This window comes from Lissotriton helveticus, chromosome 1_1 (genome assembly GCF_964261635.1).
Source record: "Lissotriton helveticus chromosome 1_1, aLisHel1.1, whole genome shotgun sequence".
Taxonomy (NCBI): domain Eukaryota; kingdom Metazoa; phylum Chordata; class Amphibia; order Caudata; family Salamandridae; genus Lissotriton; species Lissotriton helveticus.
Genome location: NC_136057.1, coordinates 164367444 through 164390015, shown reverse-complemented (window position 1 = coordinate 164390015; position 22572 = coordinate 164367444).

The following is a 22572-nucleotide window of genomic DNA, read 5'->3' as shown; positions in this document are numbered from 1 at the left end:
GACCGCTCTTGGTTTAGTACAACTTGTGGAAGCTCCAACCCACAAAAAAGGCCATATTTTAGATCTTATATGGTCCTCCATGCCAAAGGCGGTCATTACTAGTATTACACCCTGTATCTGGTCGGATCACCACCTAATCCTGTACGACATACCGCTAAACAATTCCCAGGCTAAACTCCCTTTAAAAACTAAAAAAGTGCGCCAATGGAAAAAAGTCAACTCTGACACCCTGGCCAAAACTCTGCCCAAATACAAACAGAATTCCATAGTCTCCCAAGGTGATACTGACCTTGACTCAATGTATGATGCGATAACAACTACCCTCAGGCAATCAATTGATGAGCTAGCCCCCGAAAAGGTACAAAGAGTAAAGGGTGCAGAGAAAGGAGCCCCCTGGTTCACCCAAAGTTTACGCCAACAAAAAAGAAAACTCCGCTGTCTCGAAAGATGTTGGAGGAAATCCAAAAAGGACACTGATAGGGAATTATATAGAACATCGTTTCAAACATACAAAAAGCTTATCGTTTCAGCTAAGAAGGATTACTACGAGACACGCATAAACAACGCTACAAACATCCAGAGAGAAACCTTCCAAATCCTGAAAGAGCTAAGTATGAAGGAGGAAAAGATTGACATATCAATCAACTGTGATACCTTTCAAGGATATTTCCTCGAAAAAGTTGCGATTATCTTGTCTGATATTAAGAAGGATAATCCAGTCTCACACATCGAACAACTGCCTCCTTTAAATTCCTCAACCCCTATCTTTATTAGATTCCCCGAAATCGACCCTACCACCCTGAGACAACTTGTAGCATCCACCAAGTCAGGCTCCCCCGCCGACCCATGCCCACCCGACATCCTCCGACTAGCAATCCCGATCCTAGAGGATCAGATCTTAGACCTCTTAAACACTTCACTAGCTACTGGCGCATTACCAACCTCCTTTAAAGAGGCACGCGTCAGATCCCTGTTAAAAAAGCCTGGGGCAGATCCATCCAGCCTGAAGAACTACAGGCCTATCTCCCAGTTGCCATTTCTGTCAAAAGTGCTGGAGCAGCACGTGCTAAAATCTTTGTCATCCCTCCTGGAATCTCACCATCTTCTCCAGGAGCGGCAAGCTGGTTTTCGTGCCCACCATAGCACAGAGCTGGTAATGCTGTCTGTGCTGGACGAGCTTAGATGCATGGCTGACAGTAAAAAGCCAAGCGCCCTGATATTATTAGACCTCTCAGCGGCGTTTGATACTGTCAGCCATGCATTGCTCCTGGGCAGATTGGCTCGGTTTGGGATAAGAGAGCAAGCCCTCGAATGGTTAACAGCCTTCTTATCTGGGAGGACGCAGAGAATCCAGGTAGCAGATCAGGTCTCCGATGGGGGTGCCTTATCCTGTGGAGTCCCGCAGGGCTCCGCGCTCTCTCCACTCCTATTTAATTTGTACTTACAGCCATTGATAGAGTCCCTGGCAAATATGAACTGTAAAGTCTTCAACTATGCCGATGATACTCAGCTGCTGCTGAGTATCGACAATACACCATCGGCTCAGTCCATGGCCCAAGACATATTACGATTTACAGTGAACTGGATGTCGTCCAATTTACTGAAAATCAACCCAGATAAAACGGAGGTTCTCGTAGTTTCAACCTCGACCTCCCCCTGGAATGATTTGTTTTGGCCACAAGAACTCGGACCTACTCCAAAACCGTGCCCTAGCGTCAAGAGCCTCGGTATGAAAATTGATCAGGAACTCTCGATGGCCAACCAAGTGTCCGCTGTAGTTGGTTCTTGTACCAACCTAATCAGGCAACTGCGGAAGCTCGTCCCCACACTCTCAAGGAATATGCTTCGAACCATTGTCTCAGCCACAATAGTGTCTAGAATTGACTATGGCAATGCGTTATACCTTGGCCTCCCAAAAAACTTATCCAACCGTCTTCAGGTCACTCTGAATGACGCAGCGCGCCTGATATTTGGAGTGCCAAGGCGGACTCATGCTTCCCCCTTGCTCTATAGGCTTCATTGGTTGCCTATAGTACAAAGAGTCGAATTTAAGAGTATGTGTATCTGCCACAAAGCAATCCATGGACAGGCGCCAGCCTATATAAAAGAGAGGCTTGAAATATACGAACCCAAGCGCGCCCTGCGATCATCCGGTTCTTTCTTGCTGTCCTGCCCACGCTCTAAGCTGGCAACTAAAGGAGGCAGATCCTTTTCAGTTCAGGCTCCGATCATCTGGAATAAGCTACCGGAGGCGCTTCGCAGAGAGTCCAATCTTCTCCACTTCAGGAAATCCTTGAAGACTCTACTCTTCAAGGACGCATTTACTTCCTAGTATTTGGTTATTGGCCCCAGAATCCCCCATATACTCATCTTGTTCTTGTTGCTGCACTTGGTTAGTAGCGCTTTGAGACCTGTCGGTGAGTTGGCGCGATACAAAACCCAGTTACAAATTACAGTTACAAATTAGGTGCGGAGGATGTGAAATCTCTTTTTCCCCGCTATATACCTTCTCGTACATTAAGATCTGGCAGCTTGGGCCTGATCTGCATGCCAAGAATAAAGAAAGCCCGATGGGGTGGCACGGCGTTTTCTTTTCAGGCAGGAAAGCTTTGGAATTCTTTGCCCACCAAGATACAGCTGGAATCAAATAAGATCCTGTTTAGAAAGGCTTTAAAAACCTGACTAGTCACTAAATCCTAGACTGGAAATGCTCATCCTAATTCTCACACAGAGCCAAGACACCTCGGCAATAGTGCGCTTAATAAATTATTCAGGCAGTCAGTCAGTCAGGGAGACAGCCAAGGCTAGCCTAATGTTCAAACGGTAGGATGGGAAAACTGAGTAAAGTTGCCAATTAGTACTGTGAAAAGGTGGAAATCTACTGGAGTTGATGGTGTGGGATTCTCTAAATGTACTGTGGGTTTAGGTGGGTTTGCATTGTTAGTCTTTAGAGCACATGCCTCTTGGACTTGGAGAGGTACCGAGCTCTCTGCTCATATTCCCCTTGTGTGGCTTTATGCTATACATTTCCCTATTTGGAGAACTTTAACTGAAGTCTCCACTAAGCTGACATCTTCCTGCTTTCCCTTTTTTTAAACTAGGGTATCCCTGTTGTCCTGCGATAGTTTAGGATTATCTAGGTGAATTTAGATTTACCCACGCATAGACAGGAGGATCAGAATCTGTATACTGACCATCAAATTCTGTTTGAATTGCTGCAACTAAATTTCTTGCGTGCCTTATATAATTGAGACAACATTTTGTTTGACATTTTGAATTCCCTGTGGTTATCCTGTATCTTCACAGTATGTTTTTGAGATTCATTTACATTACTTTGATTTTGAATTTGTAATAAACCCCTTCTCATTGTGTGGTCAAATGGACTACACTGTAATTGAATTGTTTAGTGGATATTAACTCCCTCTCACCTCTCAGGCATACTAAAAAGGTCTGTCACAGGGAAGAATTGGCAAGAACTGACCCAGATCTCCATCAGCCGCTTGCTAGAGCAGCTCCCGGAGCCTAACATTAAATCCGTTTTCGTCTAGAAATGTGCTGCTGGAAAGAAGAAAAGGATGCTGTCCACATGGAGAGTGCACGTTTTGAATCCAGCGAGGCCCGAGCCTGTGTGTGGATCCATAGGCTCAAGTGACAGAGGTGCTGTGGCTTATGAGAGCAGTACAGTGGGCAAGCGGTCAGAGTGCTGTGACGGTGGACCGGTGGAGATATCTGTATGCATGACATCCCTGAAGGAAGGAGGGCGATGCATTGTGGGTGCCGGGACCCTCGAGGAAGGCCAGGCCTCCAGAACAATGCCACTGAGACATTGTGAGCTGTAGTTGGGGTGAGCGCTTCCAATTTCCCATGCTGTGTCTTTCATTGGTGCCATTTTCTTGCCTGGGCTTTACATGGAAAACCAGTCTGAGTCACTATAAGGGACCCAAAACACAGAAACGAGGGACAACCCCAAACTTCTTCTGAGCCCACCTCATCTCGTTTGGACAATGAAGCCAACAAGCCACCCAGTAGGGAAAACCAGAAGGACACGGGTATCACAGAAGTTGGTTGTGCTATGCGCACTGGCAGGCAAAGCTGAATGCCGCTATCTGGCACAGAAAGGATAACTCTGGAAGAAAGCCGCTTATTTTGCTGTGACCACGTCTACTAGGAGATGCTGTGTCACCAGTACTATGATGGGGGCAAAAGAGGGATAGAGACCCAGCAAAGCAAAATAGACAAGTGCACAGTTGCTATGATGATATTGGATTCAAGCTCACAGACTGGCGAGCAGGTCGCTCTCCTTGCACACAAAAAAACTCACAAAGAATCAGAACTCTCTCTGAAAGATATTATGGCAGCGATTTAGGAGATGAGAGGCTCACTGGAATCCAAATTGACTCTGTGACAATGGAGGTCTCCCTCCTAAGGCAGACGTTAAGAAAAGGAACAAAAGAGTAACAAAGGCAGAAAATGTGCATGCCGAGCTGCAAGCGGACACGAAAACTCTCAATGGAACGCTAAGCAAAATTAACTGATTAAGGGGAAGCGGAGGACTGGGAAGGGTGAGCTAGAAAGAATAATATAACAATGGTGGGGTCCCAGAGAGGGCAGAAATGCCAAGTGTTTCATTTTTTCGGGAAGACCTCATAATACAGACATGAAACCTAAAACATTGTCTACATTTTTCTACATAGAGCCCCAGTGATGCCACCCCTTCCTGGGGATCCTCCCCAGTCATAGTAGCACGGATTTTCAACAGTGTCAACTGGGATGCCATACTCCAGGCAATGTGCATTATGAAAACACCACAGTCAGATTTTTTCTGGAAGTCACATTAACATTTCAGAAACAGCAACACTGATTAGACAAGGTGAAAAAAGAGCTGAACGCACAAGACCTCAAATATATTATGCTGTTTCCTGTGAAATTAAGAGTGGTGGCAGAGGTAAAACCTGGTTCTTTGTGTCACCGAAGGAAGCATGGGATTGGCTCAAGGGTTGGCATTTAGCAAGATGTCATACAAGACCAAACAGAGGAGCCACATTGAAACTCTCCGGGCAGGAAAGCTCACAGTGAAATCAGTAAGTGGGTAGGACTCGAGACCAATGGGAAGAAGAAAGTGCAAATGAAGATTCACATTGAAAGCATATCAGTGAAACACTGTGAATCAGCATTGAAAGATGGAAGCCAGATGGGTTGGTTGTACCTCACCAGTGTAAATACATAACTTAGCCCAAGGGAGACATTCAGAAATGAACAAAACAATACTTCTTGAAAAGGGTATAAGAAATTATTAATAAGCTGAGGAGTCTAGGTAACAATGGTTGCATAAGTGTGCCGGGGCCAGGCTGCCTGTTAGTTACATACAAAATTTCATCTGACAGGTGGGACGGGTATGCCCAGCCATGGGTCTGGTGCTCGCCATGCCACTGGAGAAAAGCTAGCCTGGCTGATGAGGGGTGATACCCTGAAACCGGTCCCAGGATGCTTGTTTCCGGGCCAGAGAGGCCCAGGCCTGGCAGTTTGGGCCGGACTGTTCCCATGAAGAGCAGAGTCAAGACTGATTTGCAAATGGCTGGGTCCAAAATGGGTTGGTATAGTGAGCAAAAGAAGGATGGATTAAACCCAGATCTCTTGACGGGGGTGAGTGGTTGAAAAGTTTCACCACTCCATCCATCATTTTATTGTTTTTTTAATGTTGTTTGTAGTCACCAGTATGGTGGTCCCAACACTGTGCCATTGAGAAGTATCTTTAGTCATAGCTTAACTCTGAATTACATCAGCCTGCCAGACCTAAGCTCTAAGAGCATTGTAGCAGCATAGCTACTCTGTCTTATTGTTTAATTATAAAGTACTTTATACAAAACAAGGGAACCCAAAGGTATAGCACTAGGGACCTTGGGCAGTAACGTATTACAAAAAACAGGGGTCCCTAGTAGTTCAGGGATCTTTCGCAAAAATGATAGACATACGCTCAATAGTATGTATGACCTTTGTCCAGCCGGACAGGAATTTTAATTAAAGTGATAAGCAAGAATAAAGAGGATTATTTACACAGTGGGTGCAGCCAGCAACCCACAGGGGACAAGACAAAACAAGGGGATGGGGTTAGAACGAACAAGGCGGTCTGTATACTAGTAGTTCAGTGAACAGACAAAAATACATTTTAGAAGCATCATTGTATACAATTTATACTTTTCATTTTACATATGACGCTAAAATGTCGACGACGTTTCGATGCCTATTGTGAAATGAGTGGCATCATCTTCAGGACAGAGAATAAAAACACTTGTCTTGAAAATCTTTAGGCAATTTTTGGCCAGATTTAGGTCCAAACATTGTTTATTTCCAGGGGGCGGTGCCCAATATCAAGGGACATATGGTGGGGTACTCAATTATCTGAGCATTTTCCAAACCAGGGCAAGAAAGCCTCTTCATAGGAGACCGGACCGATCGTGTCTCATTCCTGGTTGGGTTGCTCGATGGCAATTCTGGGCTCAGATGGGCGGGTATCGCTGCCCATCTGAGCCCAGAATTGCTCGGGTATCGCCGCCCATCTGAGCCCAGAATTGCCATCGAGCAACCCAACCAGGAATGAGACACGATCGGTCCGGTCTCCTATGAAGAGGCTTTCTTGCCCTGGTTTGGAAAATGCTCAGATAATTGAGTACCCCACCATATGTCCCTTGATATTGGGCACCGCCCCCTGGAAATAAACAATGTTTGGACCTAAATCTGGCCAAAAATTGCCTAAAGATTTTCAAGACAAGTGTTTTTATTCTCTGTCCTGAAGATGATGCCACTCATTTCACAATAGGCATCGAAACGTCGTCGACATTTTAGCGTCATATGTAAAATGAAAAGTATAAATTGTATACAATGATGCTTCTAAAATGTATTTTTGTCTGTTCACTGAACTACTAGTATACAGACCGCCTTGTTCGTTCTAACCCCATCCCCTTGTTTTGTCTTGTCCCCTGTGGGTTGCTGGCTGCACCCACTGTGTAAAAAATCCTCTTTATTCTTGCTTATCACTTTAATTAAAATTCCTGTCCGGCTGGACAAAGGTCATACATACTATTGAGCGTATGTCTATCATTTTTGCGAAAGATCCCTGAACTACTAGGGACCCCTGTTTTTTGTAATTATAAAGTACATCACAAACTGGGCAACATCGCTGCAGTAGCTGAGAAGGCCAAAGAATAAGAGCAGCCATACCCAGACGGGTTAACAATCTGGCAACTTTAACACTGCCATGTCCTACACTCTCGAAATTCCAGAACTATAAAAAACAACGTATCTTCCTTTTAAGGAAAACAGCTCTTTAACATTTAGTGACTGTGGCCTAGATGTATCAAGCCTTTTGCGAATCGCAAAGGCCGAAATTTGCAGAATTTCGGCCTTTGTGAATCGCAAACGGTCTATTTGCATGTTCTGGCATGCATCAAAAATTCGCAAATTAAGGAATAGCAAAAATTTGCGATTCCTTATTTTGCCATAGCATTTTAGGAATCGCAATTTTGCGATTCCTTAAATGCTATGTATGTAGCATTTTTGAATTGCAAATTTTGGTTAAGAAATCGAAAATTACCACCAACTTGTAGTTGATGGTAATTTGTGAATTCTTTAAAAAATGCACAATTTGGCATTTTTGAAGGTGGCATGTGATGCACATACATGCCCAAAGGGCATGTATGTGCGCCATATGCACACAACATGTACATTTCAGGGGTGCAGCAGGGTGTCCTTGAGACACCCCTGCACCCTTGAAATTATTCTCAATTTGCGATTAGCAAATTGCGAATCGCAAATTGAGATTAATTTCACAATCATTCCTATGGGCCTCCTTTGCCCATAGGAATGAATGGGAAATTATTCCTTATTTGCGAATTCACAAATTGCGAATTCGCAAATAAGGAGATTAAGAAATCACAAAAAAAAGCGATTTTTTACATACATGCCATTTTGCGATTTCTAAATAGCGATTCCTTAAAAATCGCTATTTAGAAATCGCAAAATGGAATCTTGATACATCTAGGTCTGTAACTGGTAAATAAAGCTCATAATTTCAAATGTTTGTAAATCAGTTTTGGTTGTGGTATGACAGATATAGAAACTTCTGCAGCAAACCTAAAATATTTGGGTAACGGAGGAGCAAGCTGGATTTAGCGAGACAGCACTTTTTTGCAGGGAAAAATGCACAGGTGCAGCATGGATGGGAGAAGAAATGAGCATGCACTTTCTACCAGTTGGAAAATAAGTGTGCATCAATCTTTGGTACTGATCAAATGTGAACTGATCGGTTCAAACTGACAAGTGTAACATACCTACATCGTTCCTTGCATATCCACAACCTTTCAGCAATAAGTGGAAACTGAACTGGGGCTTAGCTATGAGTGGTAAGCAGACAATTCGTTTGAGTGATTTAATTGACTATAATGTTGTTCCATGTGTAATGAGAATCTAGGACATATGTAGGGAGCCCATGACAATTGATGTGCTTGTTTCTTCTACCTGCCACCTATGCTCCATCCTCATCACCAAGAATTAAGAATAAAGCATTAACCTTTTGATGTAAAACATGCATGAGAAATTAAGAGATATCCTTCAAGTGGCTGAACTGAACAATGTGAAAGGAGAAATCCTGGGATTAAATCAGGCTTCCAAACTTGACCATATTGGGTGATTCTAGGCAAATCTCTCTTTTGTGTTTAACTTAGTGGACTATAATGTTGTTCAATTAATAATAGGAATCTAGGCCACATACAAGTTGCACATGGAAATGACTCGTACTTGGCTTCTGCCTGCCACCAAGCTCTAATTTCATGCTTCATGAATAAAAGAAAATTCATTAACCTTGGATGTAAAACAGGAGAAATAAAGTGAAGTCAATCTAGTGGCAGAATTACCCAACTTGTAAGGAGAAAACCTGGGATCAATCCCTGCTTCACCACTTGACCAAATTGTGTTATCCTATGCAAATCTTGCTCTTCTGCTTGATCTAATACACTATAATGTTGCTCCAGGTGAAATATGAATGTAGGCCACATATAGGGTGTTTATATGTCAATTGACTTGCCTCTTTGTTCATTCTTAGCATAGTTGTCAAGGTTTGGCTGGGCATGAATGTTTCTAAATTCACACTAAATTTACGTTATCACTTTTGATAAAGGCCTGTGAATGCACTGGTATAATCTGAAATATGATGGTGAAACGTTGCTGCCTTTTTACTACATTTTGGGGCATATGCCAAAGAAAGTGTGATAACCATCTTAAAAGTAACTTAACGGAACTGCCAACATCGCAGCCTATTGCGGGAAAAGTACACCGTGTTAACCAAGAATTCTCAATACGGCGGTACCATGGGATAGTCCCCAGATAACGCGGCAAAAGTCCGCATTAAAATCAACGCCACGCCGCAAAAATTCAAAACGTGAATGCAAAAAATCTTGCGATGAGACTAATCGCGGTACAAAAAGCACCGAAAACCAGTGACTGGCCTGCAAATCCTACGCATCTGGCTGGAAAATGCACCATAAAAGCAGAGTAAATAAACAGTAAAATTACAACTTGCTAGCACAACCCCACAGCCGTGATGCAGAACAAATGACCATTGTCCAAATCAGTATGCAATTCCCCACAAACAGCCACAATGTACATCGACATGCATTCAGTATGTAACACGGGCCAATGCGGAAGCAAACATGGTACACACCGTGAAACCACATCTCCCCCTCACATTGCAGAGGGACAAACAACACCCCCTGCACACCGACGTTCCATGTCCATGATGAAACAAGAATGAGGATGGGGTTACCGGCCAGACTCAGGGTATGGTCAGTACCTCTCTTAGGGAGGTGTTTCAGGCCAAACTCAGGGCATGTTCCGTACCTCTCTTAGGAGGGGCTTACTGACCAGACTCAGGGCATGCTATGTGCCCCTTTTAGGAGGGAGGTTACAGACTGGACTCAAGGCATGCTCTGTACCTCGCTTAGGATGGGGTAACAAACCGGACTCATAGTATGGTCAGTACCTCTCTTAGGAGGGGGTTGCAGACTGGACTCAAGGCATGCTCTGTACCTCTCTTAGGAGGGGTTACAGACTGGACTCATGGCATAATCTGTACCTCTCCTAGGAGGGCCTTACAGACCAGACTCTGGGCATGCTCCTGACCTCCTTTAGAAGGGAGGTTTCAGACTGGACTCATGGCATGCTCTGTACCTCTCTTAGGATGGGGTTACAAACCGGACTCAGGGTATGGTCAGTACCTCTCTTAGGAGGGGGTTGCAGGCCGAACTCAGGGCATGCTCCGTACCTCTCTTAGGAGGGGTTACAGACCAGACTCATGGCATAATCTGTACCTCTCTTAGGAGGGCCTTATGGACCAGACTTGGGGCATGCTCTGTACCCCTTTTAGGATGGAGGTTACAGACTGGACTCAAGGCATGCTCTGTACCTTGCTTAGGATAGGGTTACAAACTGGACTCAGGGTATGGTCAGTACCTCTCTTAGGAGGGGGTTGCAGGCCAAACTCAGGGCATGCTCTGTACCTCTCTTAGGAGGGGTTTCAGACTGGACTCATGGCATAATCTGTACCTCTCCTAGGAGGGCCTTACAGACCAGACTCTGGGCATGCTCCTGACCTCCTTTAGAAGGTAGGTTTCAGACTGGACTCATGGCATGCTCTGTACCTCTCTTAGGATGGGGTTACAAACCGGACTCAGGGTATGGTCAGTACCTCTCTTAGGAGGGGGTTGCAGGCCGAACTCAGGGCATGCTCCGTACCTCTCTTAGGAGGGGTTACAGACCAGACTCATGGCATAATCTGTACCTCTCTTAGGAGGGCCTTATGGACCAGACTTGGGGCATGCTCTGTACCCCTTTTAGGATGGAGGTTACAGACTGGACTCAAGGCATGCTCTGTACCTTGCTTAGGATAGGGTTACAAACTGGACTCAGGGTATGGTCAGTACCTCTCTTAGGAGGGGGTTGCAGGCCAAACTCAGGGCATGCTCTGTACCTCTCTTAGGAGGGGTTTCAGACTGGACTCATGGCATAATCTGTACCTCTCCTAGGAGGGCCTTACAGACCAGACTCTGGGCATGCTCCTGACCTCCTTTAGAAGGTAGGTTTCAGACTGGACTCATGGCATGCTCTGTACCTCTCTTAGGATGGGGTTACAAACCGGACTCAGGGTATGGTCAGTACCTCTCTTAGGAGGGGGTTGCAGGCCGAACTCAGGGCATGCTCTGTACCTCTCTTAGGAGGGGTTTCAGACTGGACTCATGGCAAAATCTGTACCTCTCCTAGGAGGGCCTTACAGACCAGACTCTGGGCATGCGCCTGACCTCTTTTAGGAGGGAGGTTTCAGACTGGACTCATGGCATGCTCTGTACCTCTCTTAGGATGGGGTTACAAACTGGACTCAGGGTATGGTCAGTACCTCTCTTAGGAGGGGGTAGCAGGCCGAACTCAGGGCATGCTCGTACCTCTTAGGAGGGTGTTACAGGCCGGACTCATGGCATACTCTGTACCTCTCTTAGGAGGGCCTTACAGACCAGACTCGGGGCATGCTCTGTACCCCTTTGAGGAGGGAGGTTACAGACTGGACTCAAGGCATGCTCTGTACCTCGCTTAGGATGGGGTTACAAACTGGACTCAGGGTATGGTCAGTACCTCTCTTAGGAGGGGGTTGCAGGCCAAACTAAGGGCATGCTCTGTACCTCTCTTAGGAGGGGTTTCAGACTGGACTCATGGCAAAATCTGTACCTCTCCTAGGAGGGCCTTACAGACCAGACTCTGGGCATGCTCCTGATCTCCTTTAGGAGGGAGGTCTCAGACTGGACTCATGGCATGCTCTGTACCTCTCTTAGGATGGGGTTACAAACTGGACTCAGGGTATGGTCAGTACCTCTCTTAGGAGGGGGTTGCAGGCCAAACTCAGGGCATGCTCGTACCTCTTAGGAGGGGGTTACAGGCCGGACTCATGGCATACTCTGTACCTCTCTTAGGAGGGCCTTACAGACCAGACTTGGGGAATGCTCTGTACCCCGTTGAGGAGGGAGGTTACAGACTGGACTCAAGGCATGCTCTGTACCTCGCTTAGGATGGGGTTACAAACCAGACTCAGGTTATGGTCAGTGTGAGAAGTTAGCCTGGCATATGATGTCCACTAGTTCTAGTGGGCACCTTGCACCAGTCTAATCGACCCTTATTGATGGTGGTTGTAAAGTCAACCTTATAGAAAGCTATCCCAGTGGTAGCATGGACCAGCAGTCATCAGGCTAAGACTTCAGAGGGCGCATTAAGCAAGTTGTTTTACCAATTATAATCTCTTGAGTACCAAATGAAAGGACACCACACAAGGTATATATCAAATATATATGTATTTATTCTAAACACAACCACTCTGCACTCTTTTTGAGGTCAGAGGTAAATTGGCATACGATAAGTTGCACAGTATACGTTTTGCCCTGGGGGCCTCACAAACCTTATACTAAAATAGTGGTATAAGAACCACGTCTAAGATAGAAAGTAGGCCTAGGGCCTAGGGAATTGCTGGGGCTTCTAGGAACAACCAGGGTAAGGAAGTAGGAGGCCCAAGGGAGAACCGTGCAGCGTCTAAACACAGCCGCGAGTTACCATTGACTTTCAATGGGAAACAAACAAGTAACAAATTTACAATTTGATGACACTTCCGGATGAACTACGATGGAACCCCTTTAATCTAGGACACTTCGAGAGTCAAGACCCACGGGAGCACCAGAGTACTCATGTTACCTCACCCAGGGAAGCCGGGTGCATAGGTGCCTTTTGGTGTCGGGTTTCATCGTCGTTTTCAATGGAGAGCTGCAAAGAAGTGCTGCATGCGACCAGAGGAAAAGTGTCCGGGTGGATCTAAGGGTGGATCGAAGATCTGAAGAACCTGTAAGCAGAAGGGACAGAGTCTGGGTCACTTTCCAGTGACCAGGATGGCGATGGTAAGCTGCCAGCCATTGTTGGGTGATTTCAGGTGAAAAGGTGAAGCTTGTCTCTTCAGCCACAAGGTCTAGGAGGTGTTGACGACAACCAGGAGCTGGATTCAAGCTGTCTCATGAAGGATCTAGTTGACTGCAGTGTCGGTATCCGGATTAAACTTGTCAAATGCAATCCACGCAAGATGTTGAGATTGGCTTCGGTGCAGACCAGCAAGGTCTGTGGCACTTCTCCTTTGTAGGGAAGCTGGAGCAATCCTGAATCAACCAGGAAAGCAAGTCAGATTCAAAATGGAGTCTTCAGGGGGCTCACTAGCCAACGTACTAGAAACCAGGAAGACGCATCAAGCTGAAATGGAAGAGCAGGCCCCACGGGACACTCGTGGAGTGTGGTGGCCTGAGCTTCGGTGCAAATGGTGCTGGGACTTCAAGTACTCCAATGCACAACTGTGAGTTACCTCGGGCGTTGATGCAGTTAGCAAAATACAGGATGTCCAGGAGTTCCGGTCCCATGTCTCTCGTGTCTGCCACGGGTCTCACCTTTGCTGGGAAAGAAGGTCGGGGACAGAGGTGTCTGGAAGTCCATGTCCTGTGTCACAGATTCTTCGGGATCCGGCGGGAGCCTCGAAAAGACAGACCGGCAAAGTTGCTTGTGGTGCCTGTTTGAACAGGGTGGTCACTCCTTGACCACAAGGGAGATGTCTTCCGTCTTCCAGTCAAAATGGAACGTCGAAGGTCCAGGATATATGTTTCAAAGTTTCATCCAGGGTAATCTAAAGTCGTAGGGACACAGCTCCTATACTTATACTAAGTTTAGGGGTTGGACTACCTGTAAGGTCCCTCCAATGGGTGGACCTGGGAAGGGGGTGGTTACACCTCTTTTCCTTTGTCCAGTTTTGCGCCAGAGCTGGGGCGGAGTGCCCAAGCAACCGTTTTGAACTGGGAAATGCATGGAGCACCTAGTGTGCCCCAGGCAGTGTCTGGAAAGCATTCACTGAATGCAGCCCTCCCTGCCCCAATACACATAAGACTGTCTGGGGAGGTGCTAGCACCTCCTTGGACAGGAAACCTATTGTCCAGGCCTCCCCTTCCGGAGTTTCATCCAGCATCAGGAGGGCAGACTTGTGTCTGTGGCAGCAGCATCCATTTTGTGATGCTGAGGCTCTGTTTAACTTTAACCGGGTTTACCAGAAACTACATGTCTTCTCCCTCTAAAGGGTGGAATGCTACCCCCGCTACCAGAACTGGGTAGTATTCCAAAGTGTTTGACACCTTACACAACATGTTTTGATAAAGCCAAACCAAAGTTAGCATTAACCGTGAGGATTATAATGCCATTAAGAGTATATGGTATGGCTATATCATAGAACAGCTATAAGGAGATGGTTCCGAAAGCTTCAGAAGGGCTCAGCTCATGCCAGGGCACCCTCTCACATAAAACCAAGCACTCTACCTCTAGGATTGTCGAGGTCTGCCATAGGAGTGGCTGATAGGTGTATATGTGTCTATACATGAATATAGATATAGGTATACTATATCTAAGTAAGGGGTGATTACACCACCTTACCCAGGCTGTGTGAACAGACCTGTGGTGTCAGTTTGGAAGGCAAAACAGGGGTGGCACAATACATGCTGCAGCCCCTGGTAGGTCTAGGATGCACCTATGCCCTGGGTACCTAGGGTACATTATACAGGGGCTCACAAGGGTGACCCAGTAACCAACCTGGTATGTACCTAAAGTACATTGTATCAATTTAGAGAGAGAACAGCTAGGCTGTGGACCTGATCAGCAGGGCCACAGCCAGTCTAAAGTTGAAAAACAAGAGAATCACAGCAAAAAGTGGGGGTAACCATAGGAAGCAGACCCTACTCTCCTACAGTCAGTACCTCTCTTAGGAGGGGGTAACAGGCCAAACTCAAGGCATGCTCCGTACTTCTCTTAGGATGGTGCTACAGACCAAACTGAGGGCATGCTCAGTACCTCTGTTAGAAGGAGGATACAGACCCACCTTAGCACATGCCCTATACCTCTCTTAGGAGGGGGTCACAGACCCACCTTAGAACATGCTTTGCACCTTTCTTAGGAGGGGTTTACAGACCAGACTCTTGAAACACCCTGCACTTCTCTCATAGAGATTGTAATTGCTGTACAAACCAGATTATGCCATAGTCTACCCATCCCTTTTAAAGCAATGTATTTACAGACCACACTTGTGGCATGCTCCACACCTCTCTTATAAAGCAAGTTACTTTTGGACCAGATTGTGGCATGTCTTACACCTCTCTTGTAAAAAGTTATTTACAGACCAGACATTTGGTGTGTTGAATACCTCTCTTATAAAGCAGGTTACCTACAGATAAGATTGTGGTATGCTATACCCTACACTTATGAAGCAACAGCATAGATTTGTGACACACTCTGCACACCTCTTCTGCTCGAAATGATGGTGGCAGTCGGTGGCCTGCGCTGTCTGCACTCCTCTGCTGCCTGAGGGGATATGGAGGGTTTGTGACAGGCTCTGCACCCCTCTGCTGCTTGAAGGAACAGGGTGGGTTTGTGACAGGCTCTGCACCCCTCTGCTGCTCGAAGGGACAGGGTGGGTTTGTGACAGGCTCTGCACCCCTCTGCTGCTTGAAGGGACAGGGCGGGTTTGTGACAGGCTCTGCACCCCTCTGCTGCTTGAAGGAACAGGGTGGGGTTGTGTCAGGCTCTGCACCCCTCTGCTGCTTGAAGGAACAGGGTGGGTTTGTGACAGGCCCTGCACCCCTCTGCTGCTTGAAGGGACAGGGCGGGTTTGTGACAGGCTCTGCACCCCTCTGCTGCTTGAAGGGACAGGGCGGGTTTGTGACAGGCTCTGCACCCCTCTGCTGCTTGAAGGAACAGGGTGGGTTTGTGACAGGCCCTGCACCCCTCTGCTGCCTGAGGGGATATGGAGGGTTTGTGACAGGCTCTGCACCCCTCTGCTGCTTGAAGGAACAGGGTGGGTTTGTGACAGGCCCTGCACCCCTCTGCTGCTTGAAGGGACAGGGTGGGCTTGTGACAGGCTCTGCACCCCTCTGCTGCTTCAACGGACAGGGTGGGCTTGTGACAGGCTCTGCACCCCTCTGCTGCTTGAAGGGACAGGGTGGGTTTGTGTCAGGCCCTGCACCCCTCTGCTGCTTGAAGGGACAGGGTGGGCTTGTGACAGGCTCTGCACCCCTCTGCTGCTTGAAGGGACAGGGTGGGTTTGTGACAGGCCCTGCACCCCTCTGCTGCTCGAAGGGACAGGGTGGGTTTGTGACAGGCTCTGCACCCCTCTGCTGCTTGAAGGGACAGGGTGGGTTTGTGTCAGGCCCTGCACCCCTCTGCTGCTCGAAGGAACAGGGTGGGTTTGTGACAGGCTCTGCACCCCTCTGCTGCTTGAAGGGACAGGGTGGGTTTGTGTCAGGCCCTGCACCCCTCTGCTGCTTGAAGGGACAGGGTGGGCTTGTGACAGGCTCTGCACCCCTCTGCTGCTTGAAGGGACAGGGTGGGTTTGTGTCAGGCCCTGCACCCCTCTGCTGCTTGAAGGGACAGGGTGGGCTTGTGACAGGCTCTGCACCCCTCTGCTGCTTGAAGGGACAGGGTGGTTTTGTGACAGGCTCTGCACCCCTCTGCTGCTCGAAGGGACAGGGTGGGTTTGTGACAGGCTCTGCACCCCTCTGCTGCTTGAAGGGACAGGGTGGGTTTGTGACAGGCTCTGCACCCCTCTGCTGCTTGAAGGGACAGGGTGGGTTTGTGACAGGCTCTGCACCCCTCTGCTGCTTGAAGGGACAGGGTGGGTTTGTGACAGGCTCTGCACCCCTCTGCTGCTCGAAGGGACAGGGTGAGTTTGTGACAGGCTCTGCACCCCTCTGCTGCTTGAAGGGACAGGGTGGGCTTGTGACAGGCTCTGCACCCCTCTGCTGCTCGAAGGGACAGGGTGGGTTTGTGACAGGCTCTGCACCCCTCTGCTGCTCGAAGGGACAGGGTGGGTTTGTGACAGGCTCTGCACCCCTCTGCTGCTTGAAGGGACAGGGTGGGTTTGTGTCAGGCCCTGCACCCCTCTGCTGCTCGAAGGAACAGGGTGGGTTTGTGACAGGCCCTGCACCCCTCTGCTGCTCGAAGGGACAGGGTGGGTTTGTGACAGGCTCTGCACCCCTCTGCTGCTTGAAGGGACAGGGTGGGCTTGTGACAGGCTCTGCACCCCTCTGCTGCTTGAAGGGACAGGGTGGGTTTGTGTCAGGCCCTGCACCCCTCTGCTGCTTGAAGGGACAGGGTGGGCTTGTGACAGGCTCTGCACCCCTCTGCTGCTTGAAGGGACAGGGTGGGTTTGTGACAGGCTCTGCACCCCTCTGCTGCTCGAAGGGACAGGGTGGGTTTGTGACAGGCTCTGCACCCCTCTGCTGCTCGAAGGGACAGGGTGGGTTTGTGACAGGCTCTGCACCCCTCTGCTGCTTGAAGGGACAGGGTGGGCTTGTGACAGGCTCTGCACCCCTCTGCTGCTCGAAGGAACAGGGTGGGTTTGTGACAGGCCCTGCACCCCTCTGCTGCTTGAAGGGACAGGGTGGGCTTGTGACAGGCTCTGCACCCCTCTGCTGCTTGAAGGGACAGGGTGGGTTTGTGTCAGGCCCTGCACCCCTCTGCTGCTTGAAGGAACAGGGTGGGTTTGTGACAGGCCCTGCACCCCTCTGCTGCTTGAAGGGACAGGGCGGGTTTGTGACAGGCTCTGCACCCCTCTGCTGCTTGAAGGGACAGGGTGGGTTTGTGACAGGCCCTGCACCCCTCTGCTGCTTGAAGGGACAGGGCGGGTTTGTGACAGGCTCTGCACCCCTCTGCTGCCTGAGGGGATATGGAGGGTTTGTGACAGGCTCTGCACCCCTCTGCTGCTTGAACGGACAGGGTGGGCTTGTGACAGGCTCTGCACCCCTCTGCTGCTTGAAGGGATAGGGTGGGTTTGTGTCAGGCCCTGCACCCCTCTGCTGCTTGAAGGGACAGGGTGGGCTTGTGACAGGCTCTGCACCCCTCTGCTGCTTGAAGGGACAGGGTGGGTTTGTGTCAGGCCCTGCACCCCTCTGCTGCTTGAAGGGACAGGGTGGGTTTGTGACAGGCTCTGCACCCCTCTGCTGCTTGAAGGGACAGGGTGGGTTTGTGACAGGCCCTGCACCCCTCTGCTGCTTGAAGGGACAGGGCGGGTTTGTGACAGGCTCTGCACCCCTCTGCTGCCTGAGGGGATATGGAGGGTTTGTGACAGGCTCTGCACCCCTCTGCTGCTTGAACGGACAGGGTGGGCTTGTGACAGGCTCTGCACCCCTCTGCTGCTTGAAGGGACAGGGTGGGTTTGTGTCAGGCCCTGCACCCCTCTGCTGCTTGAAGGGACAGGGTGGGCTTGTGACAGGCTCTGCACCCCTCTGCTGCTTGAAGGGACAGGGTGGGTTTGTGTCAGGCCCTGCACCCCTCTGCTGCTTGAAGGGACAGGGTGGGCTTGTGACAGGCTCTGCACCCCTCTGCTGCTTGAAGGGACAGGGTGGGTTTGTGTCAGGCCCTGCACCCCTCTGCTGCTTGAAGGAACAGGGTGGGTTTGTGACAGGCCCTGCACCCCTCTGCTGCTTGAAGGGACAGGGTGGGCTTGTGACAGGCTCTGCACCCCTCTGCTGCTTGAAGGGACAGGGTGGGTTTGTGTCAGGCCCTGCACCCCTCTGCTGCTTGAAGGAACAGGGTGGGTTTGTGACAGGCCCTGCACCCCTCTGCTGCTTGAAGGGACAGGGCGGGTTTGTGACAGGCTCTGCACCCCTCTGCTGCTTGAAGGGACAGGGTGGGTTTGTGACAGGCCCTGCACCCCTCTGCTGCTTGAAGGGACAGGGCGGGTTTGTGACAGGCTCTGCACCCCTCTGCTGCCTGAGGGGATATGGAGGGTTTGTGACAGGCTCTGCACCCCTCTGCTGCTTGAACGGACAGGGTGGGCTTGTGACAGGCTCTGCACCCCTCTGCTGCCTGAGGGGATATGGAGGGTTTGTGACAGGCTCAGCACCCCTCTGCTGCTTGAACGGACAGGGTGGGCTTGTGACAGGCTCTGCACCCCTCTGCTGCTTGAAGGGCCAGGGTGGGTTTGTGTCAGGCCCTGCACCCCTCTGCTGCTTGAAGGAACAGGGTGGGTTTGTGACAGGCCCTGCACCCCTCTGCTGCTTGAAGGGACAGGGCGGGTTTGTGACAGGCTCTGCACCCCTCTGCTGCTTGAAGGGACAGGGTGGGTTTGTGACAGGCCCTGCACCCCTCTGCTGCTTGAAGGGACAGGGCGGGTTTGTGACAGGCTCTGCACCCCTCTGCTGCTTGAAGGGACAGGGTGGGTTTGTGACAGGCTCTGCACCCCTCTGCTGCTTGAAGGGACAGGGTGGGTTTGTGACAGGCTCTGCACCCCTCTGCTGCTCGAAGGGACAGGGTGAGTTTGTGACAGGCTCTGCACCCCTCTGCTGCTTGAAGGGACAGGGTGGGCTTGTGACAGGCTCTGCACCCCTCTGCTGCTCGAAGGGACAGGGTGGGTTTGTGACAGGCTCTGCACCCCTCTGCTGCTCGAAGGGACAGGGTGGGTTTGTGACAGGCTCTGCACCCCTCTGCTGCTTGAAGGGACAGGGCGGGATTGTGACAGGCTCTGCACCCCTCTGCTGCTCGAAGGGACAGGGTGGGTTTGTGACAGGCCCTGCACCCCTCTGCTGCTCGAAGGGACAGGGTGGGTTTGTGACAGGCTCTGCACCCCTCTGCTGCTTGAAGGGACAGGGTGGGCTTGTGACAGGCTCTGCACCCCTCTGCTGCTTGAAGGGACAGGGTGGGTTTGTGTCAGGCCCTGCACCCCTCTGCTGCTTGAAGGGACAGGGTGGGCTTGTGACAGGCTCTGCACCCCTCTGCTGCTTGAAGGGACAGGGTGGGTTTGTGACAGGCTCTGCACCCCTCTGCTGCTCGAAGGGACAGGGTGGGTTTGTGACAGGCTCTGCACCCCTCTGCTGCTCGAAGGGACAGGGTGGGTTTGTGACAGGCTCTGCACCCCTCTGCTGCTTGAAGGGACAGGGTGGGCTTGTGACAGGCTCTGCACCCCTCTGCTGCTCGAAGGAACAGGGTGGGTTTGTGACAGGCCCTGCACCCCTCTGCTGCTTGAAGGGACAGGGTGGGCTTGTGACAGGCTCTGCACCCCTCTGCTGCTTGAAGGGACAGGGTGGGTTTGTGTCAGGCCCTGCACCCCTCTGCTGCTTGAAGGAACAGGGTGGGTTTGTGACAGGCCCTGCACCCCTCTGCTGCTTGAAGGGACAGGGCGGGTTTGTGACAGGCTCTGCACCCCTCTGCTGCTTGAAGGGACAGGGTGGGTTTGTGACAGGCCCTGCACCCCTCTGCTGCTTGAAGGGACAGGGCGGGTTTGTGACAGGCTCTGCACCCCTCTGCTGCCTGAGGGGATATGGAGGGTTTGTGACAGGCTCTGCACCCCTCTGCTGCTTGAACGGACAGGGTGGGCTTGTGACAGGCTCTGCACCCCTCTGCTGCTTGAAGGGATAGGGTGGGTTTGTGTCAGGCCCTGCACCCCTCTGCTGCTTGAAGGGACAGGGTGGGCTTGTGACAGGCTCTGCACCCCTCTGCTGCTTGAAGGGACAGGGTGGGTTTGTGTCAGGCCCTGCACCCCTCTGCTGCTTGAAGGGACAGGGTGGGTTTGTGACAGGCTCTGCACCCCTCTGCTGCTTGAAGGGACAGGGTGGGTTTGTGACAGGCCCTGCACCCCTCTGCTGCTTGAAGGGACAGGGCGGGTTTGTGACAGGCTCTGCACCCCTCTGCTGCCTGAGGGGATATGGAGGGTTTGTGACAGGCTCTGCACCCCTCTGCTGCTTGAACGGACAGGGTGGGCTTGTGACAGGCTCTGCACCCCTCTGCTGCTTGAAGGGACAGGGTGGGTTTGTGTCAGGCCCTGCACCCCTCTGCTGCTTGAAGGGACAGGGTGGGCTTGTGACAGGCTCTGCACCCCTCTGCTGCTTGAAGGGACAGGGTGGGTTTGTGTCAGGCCCTGCACCCCTCTGCTGCTTGAAGGGACAGGGTGGGCTTGTGACAGGCTCTGCACCCCTCTGCTGCTTGAAGGGACAGGGTGGGTTTGTGTCAGGCCCTGCACCCCTCTGCTGCTTGAAGGAACAGGGTGGGTTTGTGACAGGCCCTGCACCCCTCTGCTGCTTGAAGGGACAGGGTGGGCTTGTGACAGGCTCTGCACCCCTCTGCTGCTTGAAGGGACAGGGTGGGTTTGTGTCAGGCCCTGCACCCCTCTGCTGCTTGAAGGAACAGGGTGGGTTTGTGACAGGCCCTGCACCCCTCTGCTGCTTGAAGGGACAGGGCGGGTTTGTGACAGGCTCTGCACCCCTCTGCTGCTTGAAGGGACAGGGTGGGTTTGTGACAGGCCCTGCACCCCTCTGCTGCTTGAAGGGACAGGGCGGGTTTGTGACAGGCTCTGCACCCCTCTGCTGCCTGAGGGGATATGGAGGGTTTGTGACAGGCTCTGCACCCCTCTGCTGCTTGAACGGACAGGGTGGGCTTGTGACAGGCTCTGCACCCCTCTGCTGCCTGAGGGGATATGGAGGGTTTGTGACAGGCTCAGCACCCCTCTGCTGCTTGAACGGACAGGGTGGGCTTGTGACAGGCTCTGCACCCCTCTGCTGCTTGAAGGGCCAGGGTGGGTTTGTGTCAGGCCCTGCACCCCTCTGCTGCTTGAAGGAACAGGGTGGGTTTGTGACAGGCCCTGCACCCCTCTGCTGCTTGAAGGGACAGGGCGGGTTTGTGACAGGCTCTGCACCCCTCTGCTGCTTGAAGGGACAGGGTGGGTTTGTGACAGGCCCTGCACCCCTCTGCTGCTTGAAGGGACAGGGCGGGTTTGTGACAGGCTCTGCACCCCTCTGCTGCCTGAGGGGATATGGAGGGTTTGTGACAGGCTCTGCACCCCTCTGCTGCTTGAAGGGACAGGGTGGGTTTGTGTCAGGCCCTGCACCCCTCTGCTGCTTGAAGGAACAGGGTGGGTTTGTGACAGGCCCTGCACCCCTCTGCTGCTTGAAGGGACAGGGTGGGCTTGTGACAGGCTCTGCACCCCTCTGCTGCTTGAAGGGACAGGGTGGGTTTGTGTCAGGCCCTGCACCCCTCTGCTGCTTGAAGGAACAGGGTGGGTTTGTGACAGGCCCTGCACCCCTCTGCTGCTTGAAGGGACAGGGCGGGATTGTGACAGGCTCTGCACCCCTCTGCTGCTTGAAGGGACAGGGTGGGTTTGTGACAGGCCCTGCACCCCTCTGCTGCTTGAAGGGACAGGGAGGGTTTGTGACAGGCTCTGCACCCCTCTGCTGCCTGAGGGGATATGGAGGGTTTGTGACAGGCTCTGCACCCCTCTGCTGCTTGAACGGACAGGGTGGGCTTGTGACAGGCTCTGCACCCCTCTGCTGCTTGAAGGGACAGGGTGGGTTTGTGTCAGGCCCTGCACCCCTCTGCTGCTTGAAGGAACAGGGTGGGTTTGTGACAGGCCCTGCACCCCTCTGCTGCTTGAAGGGACAGGGCGGGTTTGTGACAGGCTCTGCACCCCTCTGCTGCTTGAAG